Below are 19,442 nucleotides of genomic sequence, written 5' to 3' on the forward strand. Positions count from 1 at the left end.
CTCCGCGGCATGTGGGATCTTCCCAGACCAGGGCTCGAACCCGTGTCCCCTGCATTGGCAGGCAGATTCTCAACCACTGCGCCACCAGGGAAGCCCCCTTTGTCAGGATTTGAAGTCATAAAGATTTGGGGGGATGTTTTCATGGTGACTTGTCTCTGATATGCCTAGGTGTCTGTATCCATGGGTGCAAAGTCTTTAAGATGTTTTGGTGTCTGTTTTTTAGCGTGATTGGTTGGGGTACTAGAAGAAATGAGCTGAAGCAATGGGAAGAAGCTGTCTGAGAGTGTGATGCAGGAACTTAATATTGTACATTTTCCAGGTTGGGTGATGATGTCAAGGTTATTTCTGTGGGAGTGAGTGACTGAGAACATCACTGGAGGAGAGAAAGTCAAGGAAGGGAGGCCGGGTCTCTGTGTGGAAATGGAAGGGTCATTTAAATGGAAATGAAATCAGTAAGGTTCAAGGGAGGGGTGATATTGGAGAGAGGCATAGCAATCTAGGAGCTAAAATTCCAGAGAAATGAGAGTTGGTAGATGACTTTCACCAAATTGGGACTCTTGTAACATGAGCATTGAAACTGAGGGGCTTTGGGGGGAGGGATAATATAGGGGTAGGGGAAAAAAGGGTTATTATGGGATTATATGAAATTATGTCTGTGAAACTTCTTTTTATATAAATTTATTTATTTATTTTTATTTTGGGCTGCATTGGGTCTTTGTTGCTGCGTGCAGGCTTTCTCTAGTTGCGGCAAGCGGGGGCTACTCTTTGTTGCAGTGCGTGGGCCCTAGGTGCACAGGCTTCAGTAGTTGTGGCTTGCAGGGTCTAGAGTGCAGGCTCAGTAATTGTGGCGCACGGACTTAGTTGCTCCGCGGCATGTGGGATCTTCCCGGACCAGGGATCGAACCCCTGTCCCCTGCATTGGCAGGTGGATTCTTAACCACTGCGCCACCAGGGAAGTCCCTGTGTGAAACTTTTGAAAATTATAAAGCACTATAGAATTTAAAGAATCTTTCATTCAATAAAAAAAATTTTTTTTGAACTGAGGGGCTTTAAGACAAAGGGAGGCAGAATTGTTTGAAAGTAATCTCTGTGTAACAAGGATTTAAAAAATAACTCTTATACTGAAGAAGGAATGACGGACTCTCATCACTTTGCACACCACTAATGGAACAGTGGATCCAGGCAATGGCTATCTAGGGCCACAGAGTCACGAGAGAGGACCGGACGTACATGCCTCCTGATGGAAGACCTCACAGCACCACCTATGAAGGATTCTTGCCCCAAAACTGAATGCGTAGAAGGTCAATTTCTAGATCCAACTACCAGTTTATAGATCTCCAGGCGTCAGAAGAACATGTTAAACTAGACCATAGGAAGCAGTCAGCCTAATAATCCAGGCTTCCTTCAGGTCTCCGCTTGAATGTCACCTCCTCAGTGAGATCTGCCCTGACCATGTCATATAAAATAACAAGCCCTCCCTATCTCAACGACCTGGCACTCCCTCTCCCTTTGCTCTGATTTGCACTCAGTATCATCATCTGAGTTTCTTATTTTTATTGCTCATTTATTATTTGTCTCTGTCTTGTGAGAAAGTGACATTCATGAAGGCAGGGGCTTTGTCTGGTTGCTGTGTTGTGTGTCCCCAGCAGCCAGAACATGGCCGGGTACAGAGTTAAGCAATGCATAAGCATCTGTGGAGTACATGCATGCATGAATGAATGGATCTGGCAGAGCATCAGAGCAGTAGTCCTAGCCCAGCTCAGCGCTCATGATAATTCTCCCACCTGCTTTCTGTCCATCAGAAGGCCCTTCTCCCCACCCCAAGGATGTTAAGGCAGATGTGGGCTCACAGCTCATCTTCAAAAGGCTATTGTACCTTTTGTCACAAAACATACTTCCTCAATCCTAACATAATAAATATAACTTCTGCTTCTCTTTTCCTGGAGTGGGGGTAGGTGTGAAATAAAATTCTATCAACAACTTTAAAAATAGTTAAAGCAGGTGATCCCTGTGATCTTAGAATATCGAGACAAATGTAGCCATTCCTGTTGATATTTGGATGATAAATTCTTATGGTAAATGCAACCTGGTTTGAAGGGGTAGTCTGTAGGAAGATGAATTGTCAAAAAGAATACACCACATTGATATGGGTTGTCATTAGGTCCCATAATTGTGACTTGTCAATGAAACATCATCCCCAACTGGACCTACAGAACATTGTGCCGGAGGGTCATGGGCCAAATCACTAAGTTCCTTATTAATTCATTTCAGCGCCATAGTCTGTGCTTTTTGTCTGGCTCCTCACTATCTTGGTGTGTGCTCAAAGGTCCGGCCCAAACTCTTGATTATCCGGGCTGCTGGGAAGGGTTGCCTCTTCATCTCACACCAGCTCTGCCAGACATAAGCACAGAGGGGCTGCGGTGTCCCTCAAGCTGAGGCCTCGGCCTCCTCCCCGCCCACCTGACAGCTGCTGCATCCCTGACCCTATGGTGCTCATGCACACAACACGAGGTGATGGTAGTTTTCAATACTATCAAAAGGTTTGGTTTTTTTTTTTTTTTGGTTGCACCCGGTGGCTTGTGGGATCTTAGTTCCCCAGCCAGGGATTGAACCCAGTCCTAACCACTGGACCGCCAGGGACTTCCCAAGGTTTGATTTTTTTAAAAATATAGAATTAGGCTTTTTATCTTGTGTCATGTAACCGTCTATTTCCTTACCACCAATTTATTTTAATTTTGGATTAAATAAATGATTTGGATTAAATTAAAAAAATTCTATCAACATTCTTTAGGTGAGTTCCTAGTACATAGAGTTACTTGAGCCACAACAAGTCCATTGGGGAATTTCCTTTTTCTCTACTCTAGAACAGTTTATATCAAGTTTGAGACAAAGTGATGGAAGCATATTATCTAGAGCTGCACTGTCTAATATGGTAGCCACTAGCTACATGTGTCTATTTGCAAATAAATTAATTAAAATTAATTTAAAGTATTTGACACATGCTACAACATGGATGAATCTTGAGGAAATTATGCTAAATGCAATAAGTCAGTCACAAAAGGACAAATACTGTATGATTCCACTTATATGAAGTACCTAGAGTGGTCAAATTCATAGAGACAGAAAGTAGAATGATGGTTGCCAGGGGCTGGGGGAGAGGGTAATGGGGAGTGATTGTTTAATAGGTACAGAGTTTCAGTTTTGCAAGAGGAAAAGAGTTCAGGAGACGGATGGTAGTGATGGTTGCACAGCAATGTGAATGTACTTAATACTACTCAACTGTATACTTAAAAATGGTTAAGATGGTAAATTTTATGTTATTTTGTATATTTACCACAATAAAAAAAATTAAAGTAAGAATTCAGTTCCTCAGTCACACTTGCCACATTTAAGTCCTCAATAGCCATATATGGCTTGTGGCTGCCATATTGGACAGTGTAAAAATAGAACACTTCCATCATTCAGAATGTTTTATTGGACAGTGCTGCTCTAGAGTTATGGGAGAAAGCACTGGAAGAACTAAAACCAGAAAGAAGTTGAAGAGGTATAAATGGTTGTCTCTGGGCCTGAAATATGGGGTGAGGAGGGTCCCGCAGAAACCTTGTTTTTCACCAAAAGTCCCTCAGGACTGTGGGACTTATTCCCATGCTCATGAGTTACTGTGATGAAAATGTCTGAAGGTCGAAGGGTACAAAATTTCATTTATGAGTAAATTCTGGGGATATAATGTACAGCGAAATGACTATAGTTAACAATACTGTACTGTATACTCGAAAGTTGCTATGAGAGTAGTTTTTATGTTCTCACCATAACAACAACAAAATGGTCATCATGTGAGGTAAAGGATGCATTAACTAACCTTATTGTGATAAGCATTTCACAATATATAAGTGTATCAAACCATCACATTGTGCACCTTAAACTTACACAATATTTTATGTCAGTTACATCTCAATAAAGCTGGAAAAAATGTCTGAAGGAAAACCCACTCCCCCAGGCCCCACCAGAGAGTTAGATTCCCTCCTCCTTCCCCTTCTTTCCTCCTCCTCCTCCTCCCCTCTTTTTTTGCCTTCTTTTTTAAATTGAGGTGAAGTTCACATAACATAAAATTAACTATCATAAAGTGAGCAATTCAGTGACAACTAGTATATTCACAGTATTATGCAGCCACCACCTCTATCTAGTTCCAAAACATTTTCATCACCCTCATAAGGAAACTTTGTACCCATTAAGCAGTTGCTCCCCATTCCATCCCTGCTACCCTCCCAGCCCCTGACAACCACCAATCTGTGTTCTATCTCTGTGTATTTACCCATTCTAGAATCATACAATATGTGACCTTTTATGTCTGGCTTCTTTCACATAGCATAATGTTTTCAAGATTCATCCATGTTGTAACATATATAGTATGTACTTCATAACTTTTTATGACTGAATAATATTCCTTTGTGTGTATATACCACATTTTATTTATCCATTCATCTGTTGGTGAATATATGGGCTGTTTCCATATTTTGGGTACTGTGAATAATTATGCTATTAACATGTATGCATATCTATTTGTTGAGTACGAGTTTTCAGTTCTTTTGTGTGTCTACCTAGAAGTGGAATCGCTGGATCAGGTGGTAATTCTAAGTTTAGCTTTTTTGTTTGTTTGTTTAGCTTTTTGAGGAACCGCCAAACTGTTTCCACCGTGGCTGAACCATTTTACATTTCCACCAGCAGTGTACAGGGGTTCCAATTTCTCCACATCCTCACCAACATTTATTTTCTGTTTTGTTTTTTTTGTTTTTTTTAAATTATAGCAGTCCTATTGGGAATGGTACCTCATTGTGGGTTTGATTTGCATTTTCCTAATGATGAATGATGTTGAGCATCTTTTTGTGTGCTTTCTAGCCATTTGAATATCTTCTTTGGAGAAATGTCTATTCAAGTCCTTTGCCCCTTTTAAAAATCAGATTTTTTTTTTGTTGTTGTTGAGTTGTAAGACTTTTTAAAAATATATTCTGGATACTAGACCCTTATCAGACATATGATTTGCAAACACTTTCTCCTATTCCGTAGGTTGTCTTTTCGCTTTCTTGATAATGGTCTTTGATCCACAAAAGTTTTTAATGTTTATGAAACCCAATTCATCTATTTTTTCTTTTGTTGTCTGTAATTTTGGTGTTATACCTAAGAATACATTTTCTTTTTTAAAAAAAATTTTTATTGAAGTATAGTTGATTTACGTGTTAATTCTGCTGTACAGCAAAATGATTCAGATATATATATATGTATATATATATATACATATATATATATATACTTTTTGTTTTTTGCGTTTTTTTGGCCGCACCACGCAGCTTGCAGGATCTTCCCCGACCAGGGATTGAACCCGGGCCATGGCAGTGAAAGCCCAGAATCCTAACCGCTAGGCAACCAGGGAACTCCCTATACATTCTTTTTCATATTCTTTTCCATTATGGTTTATCACAGGTGGCAGGTGCTTCCCACCCAGTGGATCACCTGACTCTTGCAGTGCATACCTTGGCCTATGGGAGTGGGAGGGGAGAAGATTCTAGATCACAGTCTTCTTGTTATCTCTCTCTTTCAGTCAGAGGTACAGACACAGCCCCCTGAGTGACCCAGACACACCCACGTACAGTGACCATGCGTTACTCGCACACCCACGGCACACAAACCCAGACATAGGCACACACACTCTGACACATGGCAACAGCAAACACAGACACCTGCAGATACAGTCACCCAGAGACATGCAGTATAGTGACCATTAGTCACTCACAAAGAGACACAAATCCCGTAGAGACCCACATGCCATGTGGACACACAGCCCGTGAGCACAGGTATGAGCAGAGCCCATGCAGGCTAACACACAGCAATGCCAAACCAGACCTATACAGACACAGTCACACAGGTACATACACAAGCAAAGGTGCTGAGAAACAAAGGGGCATGCAGACTGGGGTCACACACACCCAGAAGCAGCCATAGAAATTTTCCTAAAACACACTGTCAGACACAGGTACACAGAATGGAATATAGTTTTCACATCTGGTGATATCCAATATGTCTCTTTTTGGGATGTGGCAATCATTAGTGATCACTGCCTGGATCTATATTTTCATTAGGAGATAAGCTGTAGTGAATCCAATGAAGTAAGAGAGGTACAATCAAACATAATTATGGACCATAGAATTTAAGCTGGGTAAGGAGGAAAGTGAGGACATGAGAGAGGTCTGGAACAGTGAAAAGGTAGTGGCATCAATAAATTCTGGGTCCTAATGGGGTTGAAGGGTGTGATGGTTAATTTTATGTGTCAACTTGACTGGGCCATGGGGTGCTTCCTGTTCCCACTACCGTGTGCTCTGCTGGCCCAGAGACCTTAGCTCAAAAGGGAGGAATGCTTCCACAAGGAGATGCAACAGTAATTCCATTGAAATGAAAGTTAAGACTGCTGCCCCACCTCTTTGGTCCTTTTGTGTCTCTGAATCAACAGTCAAAGAAGGGAATTACTGTGCTGGCTGGCGTGAATCCTCACTACCAAGGGGACATTGGACCACTACTTCACAATGGAGGTAAGAAAGAGTATGTCTGGAATACAGGTGATCCCTTAGTATTACCATGCCCTGCGATTGAGGACAATGGAAAACTACAACAACCCAATTCAGGCAGGGCTACTAATGGCCCAGATCCTTCAAGAATGAAGGTAAAGAACCACAACAAGCTGAGGTTCTTGCTAAAAGCAAAAGGAATATGGGATGGGTTGTGGAAGAAGGTGGTTATGAATACCAGCTACAAGCACATGACCAGTTACAGAAATGATGACTGTAATTGTGAGTACTTCCTCCTTATTTTGTGCTATACTGAATTTTTGTGCCCCTCAAAATTCATATGTTGCAACCCTAATCCCCAATGTGTTGGACTCTTTTTTTTGAAATTTTATTTTTAAAATAGTTTTTAAATTTTATATTGGAATATAGTTGATTAACAATGTTGTGTTAGTTTCAGGTGTACAGCAAAGTGATTCACTTATACATATACATGTATCTATTCTTTTTCAAATTCTTTTCCCATTTAAGTTATTACAGAGTACTGAGTAGAGTTTCCTGTGCTATACAGTAGGTCCTTGTTGGTTATCTGCTTTAAATACAGCAGTGTGTACATGTCAGTCCCAAACCCCCAATCTATCCCTCCCCCCACCCTTCCCCACTGGTAACCATAAGTTCGTTCTCCCCAGTGTGTTGGACTTTGGATGTGGGACCTTTGGGAGGTAATTAGGTCATGAGGGTGGAGCCCTTATAAAAGGGATGGGATCAGTGGCCTTATAAAAGAAACTCCAGAGAGCTCCCTTGCCCCTTCCACCATGTGAGGGCACAGTGAGAAGATGAACATCTATAAACCAGGAAGCAGGTCTTCACTGGACACTAAATCTACCAGCACCTTCATCTTGGACCTCCCAGCCTCCAGAACTGTAAGAAGTAAATATTGTTTGTAAACCACCCAGGCTATGGTATTTTTGTTATAGCAGCCCAAATGGAATAAGACATTTTGTTATGAACGTGTATGTGTGTGTGTGTGTGTGTGTGTGTGTGTGTGTGTGTGTGTGTGTGTGAAATATCTTTTTATTCCCGCTCTTATTCTCTTATCATGGAACATAAGATGTATTCACTTTATATCATAGTATTTAAGTATCGTTAACTTTACATCATAGTATTTAAGTTATGGGATATCAAGGAGAAGATTAAACATCACCCAAGGACTTTACCTCCTCTTTTGGGGAAGGAGTTAGTGCATTTTTGGTGTACGCAGGATAGCTGAATTATGATAGGTAGAAGGATAACCTTGTTATTACCTTCATTTGGAGATTAAGTATGATTTAAGGAGATGTGTATGTGTGTCAAGTTGACAAGGGGTGGACTTGTGATGGCTAATTTTATATGTCAATTTGACTGGGCCATGGGGTACCCAGATATTTAGTGACACATTATTCTAGGTGTTTCTGTGAGGGTGTTTTTGGATGAGATTAACATTTAAATCAGTAGACTGAGTAAAGCAGATTGCCCTCTCTGATGTGAGTGGGCCTCATCTAATCCATTGAAGGCCTGAATAGAACAAAAAGGCTGACCCTCCCAACAGGTAAAAAAGAATTCCTCCTGCCTGACTGCCTTTGAAGTGGGACATCACCTTTCCCTGCCTTTGGCTGTGAACTGAAATATCTACTCTTCCTGGGTCTTGAGCTTGCTGGCCTTTGAACTGGAACTACACCAACAGTTCTCCTGGTTCTCAGGACTTCAGGTTTGTACTGGAACTACACTATTGGCTCCCCTGGCTCTCCAGATTGCTGAGTCACCACCGTGAAGATCTTGGGACTTGTCAGCCTCCATAATTGCATAGGCCAATTCCTTATCATAAATCCCTCTATATAAGTCCTATTGGTTCTGTTTCTCTGGAGAACCCTGACTAATACAAAAGGAAAGTGAGTTGGAAGAAGAGGTGGTGGTCAAAGAGTGAGAGCCTTTTTTTTTTTTAAAGATTTATTGTTTGTTTGTTTATTTATTTATTTACTTATGGCTGCGTCAGGTCTTAGTTGCGGCATGCAGGATCTTCGTTGAGGCATGTGGGATCTTTCGTTGTGGTGCACTGGCTCTTCATTGTGGTGTGCAGGCTTCTCTCTAGTTGTGGCGTGCAGGTTTTCTCTTCTCTAGTTGAGGCGTGCAAGCTCAGTAGTTGTGGTGTGCGGGCTTAATTGCCCCGTGGCATGTGGGATCTTAGTTCCCCGACCAGGGATCGAACCCACGTCCCCTGCACTGTAAGGCGGATTCTTTACCACTGGACCGCCAGGGAAGTCCCAAAGAGTGAGAACCTTGAAATTGATATTGTAGAGAGGCTGCACTTAATGTTATCCATACAGGTTAGGGTATAATGATGGGAGTGGGTGGATGAAGGAGGGTGGGCACAATATTAATGGAGAAGAAGAGCTCATGGAACAGAGAGGCCAGAGGTTTGGAATGTGTATTTTGAATCAACCATCATGTAGATTTTGAAATCACCAAGGTTCTGAACAAGAGAGGAACTGGAGAGAGTGACAGTGAGCCAGGGAAAAAAACCCTCAAAACCTAAAGAGGAGTGAGGAGGGGTGTGGTAGATGACTGTAACGAAGATGCAGAGAAGGCCTTGTAGACTGATGCTTGTGCCTCAAAGGAGCTGGAGGACTTCCTGAGTAGGAAGGGAACATGATCTGGGGGCTGTGTGTGAAGTGCAAGGACATTTATGCCTCCTAGATCAGTGGTCTGAGAGCTGTGGGAGCAACTTCACTGCTCAAGAGGGCTGCACTATTGTCCAGGAAGATTCATGTTCCCACTGGAGTGAGAAGGCAAACTCAACCTTCAGAGAAGAGGTTGAGGATGGAGGGATTCTGCTGATGACTAAGTGTGAGTTCCAGAAGGCAACATCTCAGGAGACGGGTCAGAAAAGAGAGTTTGGGGACTTCTGTTTCCAGCCATGATGCAGGAACAGGGACTAGATTTAGTTTCTTGCCTTAAACAACTAAAAAAACAGATAAAATATATGGAATGATGGTTTATAGATATTAGACAACAGGGAACATGGGACCATGTTTCCTCAGAGAAGGGAAACATGAATAAACCATGTGATTACCTGGAGAGAATTTCCATGTGCAGTGCAAGGATGTGGCAGGGAGGACTCAAAAGGAGCCTGGTGGTCTCCCTGAGTTTAGAAGACACAGTTAAGAGTTTGTGGAGGGGCTTCCCTGGTGGCTCAGTGGTTAAGAATCCGCCTGCCAATGCAGAGGACACGGGTTCGAGCCTTGGTCCGGGAAGATCCCACATGCCGCGGAGCAACTAAGCCCGTGTGCCACAACTACTGAGCCTGCGCTCTAGAGCCTGCAAGCCACAACTACCGAGCCCACATGCCACAACTACTGAAGCCCGCACGCCTAGAACCCGTGCTCCACAACAAGAGAAGCCTGCACACAGCAACGAAGAGTAGCTCCCGCTTGCTGCAACTAGAGAAAGCCCGCGCAGCAACGAAGACCCAATGCAGCCAAAAATAAATAAAATAAATTAAAAAAAAAAAGAGTTTGTGGAGGTCACAGCAGCTAGAATTTGCAGGACAGGTCAGAGTGCTATGGAAGAGAGAACTGCGCACAGAGAGAAAGCTGTGGAGACCTACAGACGGTTCCCTTCAAGTCTTCAACCAAGTACCGATCAGCACACATATGTGATAAAACTGCCTGAGGCCAAGGAAAGGCCACTGAAAAGGATCAGGAGGAACAGTCCTCAGAGGCAGGAATAGTTCATTTCCAAATCAGCCTGAATGGAAAAACCTCCTCAGAAACATATTGCCTCAGTACTAAAGTAGCTCTATACTAACAGTCAAATTAGCCCTGGACTAAAGGCTATTCAGGTCCTGCCTAAAAAAACTTAAAAGCAAGCCTCAAAAGGATTAAATTGATTAACTGTGTCCTAGAACAAAGCTCACCCCCGTCCCCCAATTTTTTAAGTACCAAAAATTTAAAAAAAAAGCACTCAGCAAGGTAAAATTTACAATGTCTGGCATCCAATAAAACAAAGAAGCAGGAAAATACACCCATAATGAGGAGAAAAAGAATTCATAGAAAATGACCCAGATGAGAGAACCAATAGACAAAAGGACATTAAAACAGCTATTACAAATATAATCCATACATTCAAGAAGGTAGAGGAGAGCATGAGCAGGGCTGAAATACAGCACCCAAGGAAGACCTTACTCTGCCCCTGCTCCTCCCAGACTGAGATCCAGTCCTTGTTGGAGAGAATATGATCGTGGTTCTCTGAATGGTGGAACTTGCTGGAAATCTGCTTTCTGGAACTTGGCAGAAATCCACCCTCTAGGGTGCCAAAGAAGGTTGTTCATGGGGAGGTGTGTCACCAGAGGCACTCTGCTACAAAACTACCTGAGGGAGGGCGCGGGGGTGGGGGTGGGGTGGAGGGAGTGGCCGGCCACTGGGCACTTCTGGCTGTTATGTGTGCGCGTTGCAAGAACTGGAGAATGAAGATGCTGTGTGAGTGCTTCAGAAGCCGGAGGCAAACTGCTAGTGAGCTGGCTGATGGGGGATTCCAGGGAGGAGCTGCTGGCCACCGGGTGCTGGCGGTCACCACGCACTGCAGGAGCCAGGCACTGGAAAATGTGTGGGTGCTTCAGGTCCCCGGTGCTGGAGAAAGCTGTGTGTGCTGCAGGACCCTGCTGAATGGGCACCCCAGAACCAGTAAGCAAACCCATTTTCCACCTTGAAATGCCTCTCTAGCGCCCTCTACTGGCAAAGCTTCAGTGCGGGCTGGCAAAGGAAAAAATATTTAAATGGACCAGATCCATTTGCGCAGAGCGGGCGTAAAGAGTGGATTTGAAGCCAAGAGGCAAAAATCAGTAAGTGGCACAGTCCACCCCTTTGACTACTCAGCTTCTGTGTGCACCCTTTTTGAATTCTTGCACAACAAAACAATTTTATTTCTTCCTAACAAGATATAACTATTCTTCTCATAAGAGAGGAAGTTATCACTCTCTCCCCCAAATGAGGAGACACCAGACAGTTCCAAAAGTCATTGTATCCATTACTGGCTGTTAATTACTCCTCAAAGTTAGTCGCAGTTCCACTGATACTCTATTATCTAAAGACTAAATTGTAAAATTAACTTCCAACAACTATTTGTATATAAAATAAAAATGATATAAAATAAAAATGGGAAGGAGAGAGAAAAAGAAAATGGCTAGCATATAAAAATAAATACATAAATATAACAAGCAAAAAGAAAATTGGCAAAGCTACAATAGTACTCATTTCTGTATTTGATCATGAGGCTGTAATTCCCATCGATGGCTTCCTTCTTCTTTCTTCCACTATCCATTCTGTATTTCCCCCTGCCTTCTTCCAGAAACTCAGATGCTTTTTCACCTGATGGAGTGACTCAAACTTTTATTCCTGAGTCCTCAATCATCCTGCCAGTTTTTAGTTGCTGTAGTTCTCTACTACTTTTTACTATTGGGCATGGAAGTAGTAAGAGGCACCCTAAATAATCCTCTGGGTTGCAGACATAGTCCTCCTTGCCTGTGTTGTGTAGCAGCAAACCAATTTCTCCTTGGTAATGAAGATCAATCATTCCAGCCAGTAAATTAACTACCTCCCCCCACTTTTTTGCCTGTAGTTTCATTGGCATAGAGCCTAAAATGTCTCACCTTCCCATTCAGTGGACCCATTGATGTGCCTCCTGGTAGAGGCCTCTCCCACTGGCAGAGAAGACTCATCAGAATTTAGGGCACAATGCCCCCAGCTTCATTAGGGTCTTCCCACATGTACGCATTCTATCTTACAGGATCCTATTCCTTCCCCATCAGTGCCCTCAGTTTAATAGTAGACACCCTGCGAGGCTAGGGTTCAACTTGCATTGTAATTCAGCCAGTCACAAGATGAGATTCTGCATTTGATTTTTCAGCAAAAGACTGATCCCAGCTCAAAGATAGTCAGGCAGTGAGGGAGTGAATTCTCCATCACTCAGCCTTCTTGTTCTATTCAAGATTTCAGTTGATTGGATGAGGCCAACTCACATTGCGGAGGGCAATCTGCTTTACTCAGTCTACCAAGTCAAATGTTAATCTCATCCAGAAACAGTCTCAAAGGCATACTCAGAAAAATACTTAACCAAATATCTGGGCACTCCATGGCCCTATCAAGTTGACACATAAAAATCAGAAGGACTTGAAAGTGAAATTAAGAAAACACTCCCATTTACCATTGCAACAAAAAGAATAAAATACCTAGGAATAAACCTACCTAAGGAGACAAAAGACCTGTATGCAGAAAATTATAAGACACTGATGAAAGAAATTAAAGATGATACAAATAGATGGAGAGATATACCATGCTCTTGGATTGGAAGAATCAACATTGTGAAAATGACTCTACTACCCAAAGCAATCTACAGATTCAATGCAATCCCTATCAAACTACCACTGGCATTTTTCACAGAACTAGAACAAAAAAATCTCACAATTTGTATGGAAACACAAAAAACCCTGAATAGCCAAAGCAATCTTGAGAAAGAAAAACAGAGCTGGAGGAATCAGGCTCCCAGACTTCAGACTATACTACGAAGCTACAGTAATCAAGACAGTATGGTACTGGCACAAAAACAGAAATATAGATCAATGGAACAGTAAAGAAAGCCCAGAGATAAACCCACGCACATATGGTCACCTTATCTTTGATAAAGGAGGCAAGAATATACAATGGAGGAAAGACAGCCTCTTCAATAAGTGGTGCTGGGAAAACTGGACAGCTACATGGAAAAGAATGAAATTAGAACATTCCCTAACACCATACACAAAAATAAACTCAAAATGGATTAAAGACCTAAATGTAAGGCCAGATACTATAAAACTCTTAGAGGAAAACATAGGCAGAACACTCTATGACATAAATCACAGCAAGATCCTTTTTGAGACACCTCCTAGAGAAATGGAAATAAAAACAAAAATAAACAAATGGGACCTAATGAAACTTAAAAGCTTTTGCACAGCAAAGGAAACCATAAACAAGATGAAAAGACAACCCTCAGAATAGGAGAAAATATTTACAAATGAAGCAACTGACAAAGGATTCATCTCCAAAATTAACAAGCAGCTCATGCAGCTCAATATCAAAAAAACAAACAACCCAATCCAAAAATGAGCAGAAGACCTAAATAGACATTTCTGCAAAGAAGTTATACACATTGCCAACAAACACATGAAAGAATGCTCAACATCATTAACCATTAGAGAAATGCAAATCAAAACTACAATGCGATATCATCTCACACCAGTCAGAATGGCCATCATCAAAAAATCTAGAAACAATAAATGCTGGAGAGGGTGTGGAGGAAAGGGAACCCTCTTACACTGTTGGTGGGAATGTAAATTGATACAGCCACTATGGAGAACAGTATGGAGGTTCCTTAAAAAACTACAAATAGAACTACCATAGGACCCAGCAATCCCACTACTGGGCATATACCCAGAGAAAACCATAATTCAAAAAGAGTCATGTACCACAATGTTCATTGCAGTTCTATTTACAATAGCCAGGACTTGGAAGCAACCTAAGTGTCCATCGACAGATGAATGGATAAAGAAGATGTGGCACATATATACAATGGAATATTACTCAGCCATAAAAAGAAACGAAATTGAGTTATTTGTAGTGAGGTGGCTGGACCTAGAGTCTGTCATACAGAGTGAAGTAAGTCAGAAAGAGAAAAACAAATACCGTATGCTAACACATATATATGGAATCTAAAAAAACACAAAACATATATATATATACTTATATATATGGTCATGAAGAACCTAGGGGCAAGACGGGAATAAAGACGCAGACCTACTAGAGAATGGACTTGAGGACACGGGGAGGGGGAAGGGTAAGCTGGGACAAAGTGAAGGAGTGGTAGTGTATATATGGACATATATACACTACCAAATGTAAAATAGATAGCTAGTGGGAAGCAGTCGCATAGCACAGGGAGATCAGCTCGATGCTTTGTGACCAGCTAGAAGGGTGGGATAGGGAGGGTGGGAGGGAGGGAGACGCAAGAGGGAAGAGATATGGGGATATATGTATATGTATAACTGATTCACTTTGTTATAAAGCAGAAACTAACACACCATTGTAAAGCAATTATACTCCAATAAAAATGTTTAAAATAAAATCAGAGGGACTTAGATATACAAACTAGCAGAGATCAAAGTTGCCAAGATGGGAAACAAAAATTCTGTGAGTGAGTTATTAGGTGTACTACTTAGAGGGACCACTCCTAATTCTACCCCTTGATTTCAGGACCCATTTATACTGGCTATGGGGGGAGACAGCACCATATAATGGTCTCTGATTCAAAGTATATACTGCGTCCTATAAAACAGCATCCCATCCTTTTAGGGTGTTGTTTCCCAACTAGCATCATAACTGAGTCTTCAAAGCCATTCTACCTCTCAATTAGGCTAGCTGCTTCTAGATGATGTTGCATGTGGTAAGACCAGTTAATTCCATAGGCATGAACACCTTGCTACACGTCCTTTGCTGTGAACTGAGTTTCTGGATTAGATGCAATGCTGTGCAGAAGAGTCCACAGGTGGTGGTGCTGGCACAAGCATTATGGGCGGGGAAGGGAAAACCGTATCCAGAAAATGTGTCTATTCCTGTGAAGATGAGTCTCTGTCCCCCTCTTGATGAAAAGGTCCAATATAATTAACCTGCCACCAGGTGGCTGGCTGGTCCCCACACAGAATAGTGCCATACTTGGGACTCAACTTTGTTTTCCATTGATGGCAGATTAGTCACTCTGTAGTAGCATTAACCACACCACCCTCAGTAACATGAAGACCGTGTTGTTGAGCCTGGGCATAGTTTCCATCGCTGCCACTTTGTTCATGGGCTTTTATGGACTGAATTGTGTTCCTCAAAATTCATATGTTGAAACCCTAAACCCCAATGTGATGGTTTTTGGAGATGGGGCCTTTGGAAGGTAATTAGGTCATGAGGGTGGAGCCCTCATGATGAGATTAGTGTCTTTATAAGAAGAGACATGAGAGAGCCCTTTCTGTCCACTATGTGAAGACAGAGCAAGGAGATGGTTACCTGTAAGTCAGGAAGAGGGATCTCACCACAAACCAAATCGGCCTGCACCCAGATGGTGGAACTTTCCAGCCTCCAGAACTGTGAGAAATATATTTCTGATGTTTAAGCCACCCCATCTATGGTACTTCTGTTATGGTTGCCCGAGCAGACTAATTTACATGGGCCCATTGTTTCTTTTACCAAACACTGGAGAGGATGGTGAAAAAGGCTGATTGGTAGGCAGAGAGCACATCATTTTATCCACCCAATTATTAAGAGTCTCCTCTGCAGTGTGTGCCTTTTGGTGGGCATTCGCATGGGACACAAATATCTCCACTGTCTGTGTCCATTCAGAGGTTCGTTCACCTCTCTCCTCCCTAGACTTCCTTGTCACTAATATTCCAGTCCTGTTCCTTCCAAGTCCCTGACCACACATCAGCACAGATCTATACTTTTGGCCATCTCTCACTCTAGACACAGTGGACAATGAATATACTGCTCTGTGTTCTGCTCACTGGAGAGGATTTTCCTTCACTACGGTCATTCAGGGTCACCCCTGGGTAGAGCTGTGATGTGCATCTGTCCATTTTCAGATGGTACCAGCATATCATGCAGATGCGTATGTAAGTCAGGCTTGAGTCTTTTCATCCTCAGTTAACTGGTCATAAGGAACGCCCCATGACACCATAGACATCAACTGAAGGAGAGGAGGCAATACAACAGGAGTTGGTGTCAAAAGAGTCTGAGCCACTTGCTCAGGCAACTTACTTGGACCTTCTGGACCTGTCCAACTTGGTCTCTTCTATACCATTTTCATTTGATATTAGATTGCTGCTACACATGGCTTATTTATGGCCCTATGGCTGTGTGGGTCACACAAGACACCTACGTGGGGATCTTAGGCTGGATGGTTACCTGCTATCTCATGGTTAGGTGTTCAGTCTCTGCCAGGGTCCAGTACTAAGCCAGCAGCTGTTTCTCAAAAGGAGAATAGTTATCTGCAAAAGAGGGCTCAAATTGCTCTAAAATCCTAGAAGCTAACGCTGTGATTCTTTCATTAGTGCTTACCAGAAATGTCATACGGCATTCTCCTTTGTCATAGACACTTCGAGTATCATTGGATCTGCTGGATCATAAGGTCCAACTTGAAGAGCAGCTTGTCCTGCGGTCTGAACTGCAGAGCTTTAGCTTGTTCTGGTCCCATTCAAAACTGGAAAGCTTGGGGCTTCCCTGGTGGCACAGTGGTTGACACTCTGCCTGCTAATGCAGGGGACACGGGTTCGAGCCCTGGTCTGGGAGGATCCCACATGCCGCGGAGCAACTGGGCCCGTGAGCCAGAATTGCTGAGCCTGCGCGTCTGGAGCCTGTGCTCTGCAACGGGGGAGGCCGCGATGGTGGGAGGCCCGCGCACCGCGATGAAAAGTGGCCCCCGCTCACCGCAGCTGGAGAAAGCCCTCGCACAGAAACGAAGACCCAACACAGCCAGAAATAAAAAAAAAAAACTGGAAAGCTTGTGAGCAACTCTGTAGATAGGTTCAAAGTAACACACTCAAATGTTCCTTCCAAAATCCAAAGAAGCCTGCAAAAGTGTCTTAGACTGTTCAGGCTGCTATAACAAAATACCACAGATTGGGTGGCTTATAAAGAACAAACACTTAGGGGCTTCCCTGGTGGCGCAGTGGTTAAGAATCCACCTGCCAATGCAGGGGACACGGGTTCAAGCCCTGGTCTGGGAAGATCCCACATGCCGCGGAGCAACTAAGCCCGTGCGCCACAACTACTGAGCCTGCGCTCTAGAGCCTGCAAGCCACAACTACTGAGCCCACGTGCCACAGCTACTGAAGCCCGCATGCTTAGAGCCCGTGCTCCACAACAAGAGAAGCCACCGCAATGAGAAGCCCATGCACAGCAACGAAGAGTAGCCCCTGCTCTCCGCAACTAAGAAAGCCCGCGCGCAGCAACGAAGACCCAATGCAGCCAAAAGTAAAATAAATAAAATAAATAAATTTATTAAAAAAAAAAAAAAAAGAACAAACACTTATTTCTCACAGTTCTGGAGGCCGGAAGTCCAAGATCACAGCGCTGGCAGATTCAGTGTCTGGTAACAGCCCGCTTCGTCATTGACAGCCATCTTCTCACTGTAATCTCACATGGTAGAAGGAGTGAGGGAGCTCTGTGGGGTCTTTTTCATAAGAGCACTAGTCCCATTCATGAAGGCTCCATCCTCATGACCTAAGTACATTCCAAAGCACCTCCTAATACTGTCACACTGGGAATTAGGATTTCAACATACGAATTTTGGGGGGACACAAACATTCAGACTATAGCACAAGAATTATACCTCTTTGTGGTAGAAGGTGTGAAGTGTGGCAGCTTGTCTTTCCCCTTGGAGGGAATTTTTCAACATGCTCTAGACCATTTATTCCTAGAGACTTTGTTGAGGCAGCAGGCCCCTGAATTTTTGCAGGGTTTATATACAACTGTATTCATCAGGCTTCTCCAGGAAAACAGAACAAATAGGATGTGTATATACTAGAGAGAGCTTTATCTTAAGGAATTGACTCATATGATTATGGAGGCTACCAAGTCTAAAATCTGCAGGGTGGGCTGTCAGGCTGGAGACGCAGGGAAAAGCCAATGTTGAAGTTCAAGTATGAAGGCCATCTGCTGGCAGAATTCCTTCTAGCTCGGGAAAGTTAGTTCTTCAGCTGATTGGATGAGGCCCACCCACATTATGGAGGATGATCTGCTTTATTAAAAGTCAACCAATTTTTTTTTTTTTTGGCCACACCACGCGGCATGTGGGATCTTAGTTCCCCCACCAGGGATCGAACCCATGCCCCCTGTAGTGGAAGCACAGAGTCCTAACCACTGGACCACAAGGGAACTCCCCACCGATTTAAATGTTAATCTCATCCAAAAAAATCACCTTCACAGAAACATCCAGAATAACGTTGGACCAAATATCTGGGCACTGGCCTAGCCATATTGACCCTTAAAGTTAACCATCACCCAGCACTTTCATTCTTACTAAGGCATCTAAAGTACTTGTTACTTCCTGCTCACCAGATCCAATCAACATGTCATCAGTGTAGTAGCCCAGTGTGATGTTTTGTTGAGTGTCAATGTTATGGAGATCTCTGCAGGCTGTATCATGGCAGAGATCGAGAGATTTGACATAGCCCTGAGGCAACACCTTGAAGTTATACTGTTGTTCTTATCAGGTAAAAGCAAATGGTTTCTGGAAGTCCTTGAAAATTGGTATGGAGGAAGAGTCATTAGCCAGGCCAATACCTGCATACCGAGTTCCAGGGGTTATGTTGAGTTGTTCCAGTAAATATACTATAGCTGCAACAGCAGCTACAATTGGAGTCACCACCTGATTAAATTTATCATAGTCTATGGTCATTATGCAAGATTCATCTGGCTTCTACACAGGCCAAACTGGTGAGTTAAATGGAGATGTGGGAGGTGTCAGCACATCTACTTCTTTAACTTCTTCTACAGGGCCATTAATCTCTGCATTCCCCTAGGGATGCGTTATCACTTCTGGTTTACTAACTTTGAAGGGAGTGGAAATTCACTTCCATTTAGCCCTTCTTAGCATAATGGCTCTCATTATTATCAGCAAGCTGATGTGGGGATTATGCCAGTTTCTAAGTATGTTTATTCCAGGGATAAATTCAGGAATTGGAGAAATAACTACAAGGTGGGTTAATGGACCAACTGGGCTCAATGGGAATCAGATCTGAGCTCAGACTCAATCACCTGACCATCGTAAAGCCCCCCACTT

General features: G+C 42.9%; 1 long non-coding RNA gene across 1 annotated transcript; it reads right to left on the minus strand.

The window, feature by feature from the left end:
- Positions 1-6,968: 6,968 nt before the first annotated feature.
- LOC309620431 lies at positions 6,969-17,629 on the minus strand. The gene is made up of 2 exons (XR_014239548.1): positions 17,589-17,629; positions 6,969-10,030 (listed from the first exon to the last, which is right to left on the minus strand). It is a non-coding gene; the product is annotated as an uncharacterized lncRNA (long non-coding RNA).
- Between the last annotated feature and the right edge of the window lie 1,813 nt (positions 17,630-19,442).

The sequence above is a fragment of the Balaenoptera borealis genome, assembly GCF_965194805.1.
Source record: "Balaenoptera borealis genome assembly, chromosome: X".
NCBI lineage: Eukaryota > Metazoa > Chordata > Mammalia > Artiodactyla > Balaenopteridae > Balaenoptera > Balaenoptera borealis.